Here is a 6,002-nt window from a genome sequence, read left to right as displayed (position 1 = left end):
ATTCATTGAGATTAATTATTATACAAAATATTTTTTAGAATATTAAAAAATTATATTAAAATAATATTTTAAACTATAATATAAAAATATAAAATAATTAAAATTTATTTTATATTACTTAACAAATAATTAGATTATTATATTTAAAATTTATTAATTAATTATTTTGTTAATTATATTATTTTTAAATAAAATCTAATGGTCTATATAAATATGGCACATTCAATAAGCACATAAGTGTTGAGCTTATTTTAGACATACCCGTACAGAATGGAGGAAAAAAGGAAAAAAATATAGCATTAGAGGAAATATTTTTTTCTGTATTTGCAGCAAATTTGGGTGTAACACAAAGATATTTGGGTATAACACGAAGATATTTGAGTGTATTGTTTAAGATTTTTCGGTATATGTGTGCTGATAAGTTCTACACAATTCAAAACTCTTCATCTTCCTCCTCCTCATCTTCTGATGCTTTTTCTTCTTTTTTTCATCATCATCATCACCATCTTCTTTTTTTTATTCATCGTTTCTTTTTTGTTTTATCTTCTCGAGTTTCTTCTTGTTTTACTCTCTTTACAAGAATAGAAACAAACAAATCAAACAAAAAAGAAGAAAAAACACATAATGCTACAAAATTACTTGGAAGATGATGAAGTTACATTCATTCAACTAAAAGAAAAAAAGAAATAAGAAAAAAGAAGAAGAAAAAAAATATAGCATTAGAGGAAACATTTTTTTGTATTTGTAGCAAATTTGGGTGTAATATAAAAATATTTGGATGTAACACGAAAATATTTGAGTGTATTATTTAAGAATTTTCGGTGTATATGTGCTGATAAGTTTTGCATAATTCAAAATTCTTTCTCTTCCTCATCCTCATCTTTTGCTGCTTCTTCTTCTTCATCTTCTTATTTCATATTCTCATAATTTTTCTTGGGAGGAAAAAATCAAACAAAGAAAAAAAATACATGTTGCAAAATCAATAGAAAGAAGAGGAGGAAAAAAATGCAGCAACAACAATAGTAATAAAAAAAGGCGATGGAGATGAAATACGCAAAGAAAAAGGAGGAGAAATACAAAGAAGGATAAGAAGAAGAAGGAAGAGAAAGAGGAGAAAAAAGAATGCGAGATACAAAGAGGAACGCGATTTTTACGCGCGCATTGTGAAGGTAGATTTTATTAGGTTTAGATTAACTTATATGACTTGTATGCCAAAAAGATTTATATGTGTAATAGTACTCTTATATATATATGATTGAGCATAGTTGATTATAATTAGATTTTCAAGGTAAGTCGGATCAAGTTGTAACCGTGCAAAAAGAGCATGCACATAATGCAATCTCATTGGAGAAAGGTAGGGAAATTTCGGAAACATAATTATCACCAGACGCCGAAACATAATTTTGAAGTCCAGAGTTCCATAAATTTGTATAGAAAAAAAAATTGTAAGCTTTCCCATAAGAAGCATAATGAGATATATTAAATCAATGCTAACAAATTAGGTAGTAGAATATTTGTTTTATGAAAAAAGAAACATGAACCTTATGTGATAAGGATGACAAGGTGGATGTCCATTTATGATAGGCGGTGTAGTGAATGAATTAAATGAGAGTTTGAAAGTATGGAATTTTTGCATGTATAAATAGAGGACAAATCCTCAAGGAATATACACACACAGAAGCAATATAAAAAATATTCTCTTTCTTTCTCTTACTATAAACAAATGCAATTCTCTCTCTTTTTAGTTTTATCCTTTTGGGATGCATTATTTTCAACTTTAATGGTATCTCCAAGATTCATTGAATCAAGATGGATTTCAGCATCTAGTATCCATGATAAATAATTGTTTCCAGATATATCAAGAGCATTGAATTCAAGATGAGAGAGCTTCGACATAATGAAAATTTGTTACCTGAGTCTTCCTAAAAATTTGATCAGAGTCTCGTGCTGATAACGTGTTGTGAAATAAATAAAAGATATATTAATACATCTTTATTTTATATTTAATATATCTTTTATTTATTTCACAACACGTTATCAGCACGAGACTCTGATCAAATTTTTAGGAAGACTCAGGTAACAAATTTTCATTATATCGAAGCTCTCTCATCTTGAATTCAACACTCTTGATATATCTGGAAACAATTATTTATCATGGATACTAGATGTTGAAATCCATCTTGATTCAATGGATCTTGGAGATACCATTAAGGCTGAAAATAATGCATCCCAGAAGGATAAAGCTAAAGCCATGATTTTTCTTCGTCGTCATCTTGACGAAGGATTGAAAAATGAATATCTTACATTAAAAGATCCTACAGATCTTTGAAAAGATCTTGAAGAAAGGTATAATCATTAGAAAACGGTGATACTTCCTCAAGCCCGATATGAATGGACGCATTTGCGTTTACAAGATTTTAAATTTATAAATGAATATAATTCTGCAATGTTTCGAATCATCTCACGAATGAAATTGTGTGGGGAAAAAATAACTGATCATGATATGTTGGAGAAAACTTTCTCAACCTTCCATGCCTCGAATGTGCTCCTGCAGCAGCAGTATCGAGAGAAAGGGTTTAAAAAATATTCTGAGTTAATTTCTTGCCTTCTTGTTGCTGAACACAACAATGAGTTGTTATTGAAAAATCATGAAGCACGCCCAACTGGCGCTGCCCCATTTCCTGAAGTAAATGTGGCAAATTACCCAGAAGAGGTAAATGGTAAGGTTATAATAATAAGAAAAATTATGGAAGGAAAAAGAATTATGTTCAAAAGAGAGGATCTCACCAGAAGTGGGATAAAGAAAGGAATATTGGGCAGAATAAATCAACAGGGGATAAGTGTTTCCGTTGTGGTGGAAAGGGCCATTAGTCACGTACCTGTCGTATTGATAAACCCCATTTGTAGGGTTTATCTTGTATTGATTTTTGGGAATTTTATCACATTTTACCCACATTTATTCAATGAAATAGTATGGTTTTGTATATTCTCCTTTAATTGTGCTTAAGAGTAAAAACATGCTTTTTAGGACTTAAAATAGCTAAATCTAATTCTCCTTGATTCTATTAGATGCCTTGATATGTTTGCTAAGTGATTTCAGATTTAGGAGGCAAGGATTGGACCAAGGGAATGAAGGAAAAGCACGTAGAAATGGAGAACTCATGAAGAAATAAAGGAATCGCAAATGCTATCAAGCCGACCTCTTCACACTTAATCAACCATAACTTGAGCTACAGAGGTCCAAATGATGCAGTTTCAGTTGGTTTAGAAAGCTAACATCCGGGGCTTCGAAACGATATAAGATTTGCCATAGTTGCATTGCGTATAGGGGCGCGCACGCTCACAGTACACGGACGCGCCGATGATGGCACATGACCCACTTAATGCAACTCGTGGCCAGCGATTTTAGAAGCCTTGTGGACCCAATCCAACTCAATTCTGATGCTATTTAAGCCAAGGATTGAAGAGGGATGAACAATCTAGTTACCATTAGTTTAGTTTAGCTTAGTTTGGTAGTTAGAGTTAGTTTCTAGAGAGAGAAGCTCTCACTTCTCTCTAAAATTAGGATTAGGCTTAGTTCTTAGATCTAGGTTTTCATTCATTCATTCTTCTACTTCTACTCTTCAATTCTTTGTTGTTACATTCATCTTCCTCTATTCTTTTGTTGTAATTTCCTTTATGTTGTTCTTGTATTTTGTTGTAGATCTACTATTGTTTCTTCTACTTTCTTTCCATTCAATCCAAGGTAATTCATAATAATTGTGTTTCTTTGTGATTGTTGTTGTTAATTCTTTGCAATTAGTTGTTGTTAGATTTTGTTCTTGTTGTTGATTTACTATGATTTTTTTTGTGCCTTCCAAGTGTTTGATAAAATGCTTGGAAAGATTTTAGAGTAGAATTTTATACTCTTGGCTTGGAGAGGTAACTTAAGACCTCTTGAGTTACTAATGTCCAAGAGATTGATGATTGGGAGCCATTGCCTCTAGTTCTCACTAATTGAATTAGTGGAGAGTTAGGACCTATGGACTAGGATTGATATAGCTCATTTAAATTTCCTTTACTAGTTAGAGGATGATTTAATGGGATTAATCATTGCCAGTTCTCATATTGTGATTAGTAATTAGGATAGAGATCCTTGACCACCAACCCTTGCCAAGACCTTTTTAGCCATTAGTTTACTTTTTGCCATTTATCTTTCATGTTTCTTATTAAAACCACAAAAAAATAACTCACAACCAATAACAAAACACTTCATTACAATTCCTAGGGAGAACGACCCGAGGTTCAATACTTCGGTTTATAAATTTTAGGGGTTTGTACTAGTGACAAACAACTTTTTGTATGAAAGGATTATTGTTTGGTTTAGAAACTATACTTTACAACGAGATTTCATTTGTGAAATTTTAAACCATCAAAAATCCAATCATCACGTACCCCAAGGCACCTAGTCGATCTTTACCAGGCATCTTTGAAAAAGGACGACAAAGGAAAGGAAACAAATTTTGTTTCAAATGATGCTGAGAACTCCACCACTCATTATGATATATCTGATTTCTTTGAGGATTCTGAAGAAAATATTGGTCATTTGATCAATGATGGAATAGTTTAATATGTGGGATTGTGAAGTACCTATGTAAATAAATAATGTAAAGAACTTATTATTAAGTTTTATTTTCTATGTATTTAAATTTCAAATGTGATGTACATAAATAATGAAATATTAATGTTTATGAATTTTGAAATTATTAAATGTGTCAAATTTTAAAATAAAATTTTAGTATATGACATTATTTTATGTACAGTGTTTCTTAGAAAAATAATTCTGATCAAGTATTCAATTTAACTGTGCATACTACTCATTTTATTATTATTTGTTTTTGAAGAGAATGGCAAAGATATGTAATGAAGATGTATGCCTTGCGGATAGTGCAAGTTCGCACACTATTCTCAAAAGTGATATATATATTTTACCCATCTTGTGTCAAAAGAGGAATATGTTAATACTATTATTGGCTCAGGCAATGTGATAGAAGGCTCTGGAAGAGCTATAATTTTGTTTCCTGGAGGAACAAAATTTATAATAAATAATGCACTATTATCTACCAAGTCTCTGAGGAACTTGTTGAGTTTCAAAGATATTCGCCGAAATGGATATCATGTTGAGACGATGAATGAGGAAAATCATGAGTATTTATATATCACAACTCATGATTCAAATAAGAAAGTTATATTAGAAAAATTACCCTCACTTTCATCTAGGTTGTATTATACCAAGATTAGTGCAATTGAATCACATGCCATTGTAAACCAGAAGTTTACTAACTCAAATGAGTTCATAACTTTGCACGACCGATTGGGTCATCTGGGAATAACCATGATGAGGAGAATTATTGAAAATTCTCATGGACATTCTCTAAAGAACCAGAAGATTCTTAAAACTAGTGAATTTTGTTGTGATGCATGTTCTCAAGGAAAGTTAATTTTAAGGCCATCACCAGTAAAGGTTGGATTTGAGTTCCCTAAATTCCTAGAAAGGATTCAAGGTGATATATGTGGACCTATTCATCCACCATGTGGATCTTTTAGATATTTTATGGTCCTAATAGATGCATCTTCGAGATGGTCACATGTGTGCTTATTATCTTCTCGCAACCTGGCGTTTGCGAGATTACTAGCTCAAATTATTCGATTAAAAGCACAATTTCCAGAAAATCCAATCAAAGCAATTTGTCTTGATAATGCTGGTGAATTTACTTCCCAAGCCTTTGATACTTATTGTATGGCTAATGGAATAAGTGTTGAACATCCAATAGCTTATGTTCACACACAAAATGGGTTAGCAGAATCACTTATTAAACGCCTCCAATTAATTGCTAGACCCTTGCTTATGAGAACAAATCTCCCAACATCGGCTTGGGGGCATGCTATTTTACATGCCGCAGCACTTATTCGTTTGAGGCCAACGAGTTACCATCAGTTCTCTCCTATGCAACTAGCTTTTG

The sequence above is a fragment of the Arachis duranensis genome, chromosome 2 (genome assembly GCF_000817695.3).
Source record: "Arachis duranensis cultivar V14167 chromosome 2, aradu.V14167.gnm2.J7QH, whole genome shotgun sequence".
In the NCBI taxonomy this organism is placed as follows: domain Eukaryota; kingdom Viridiplantae; phylum Streptophyta; class Magnoliopsida; order Fabales; family Fabaceae; genus Arachis; species Arachis duranensis.
Note: the sequence above shows the minus strand (reverse complement) of the source record.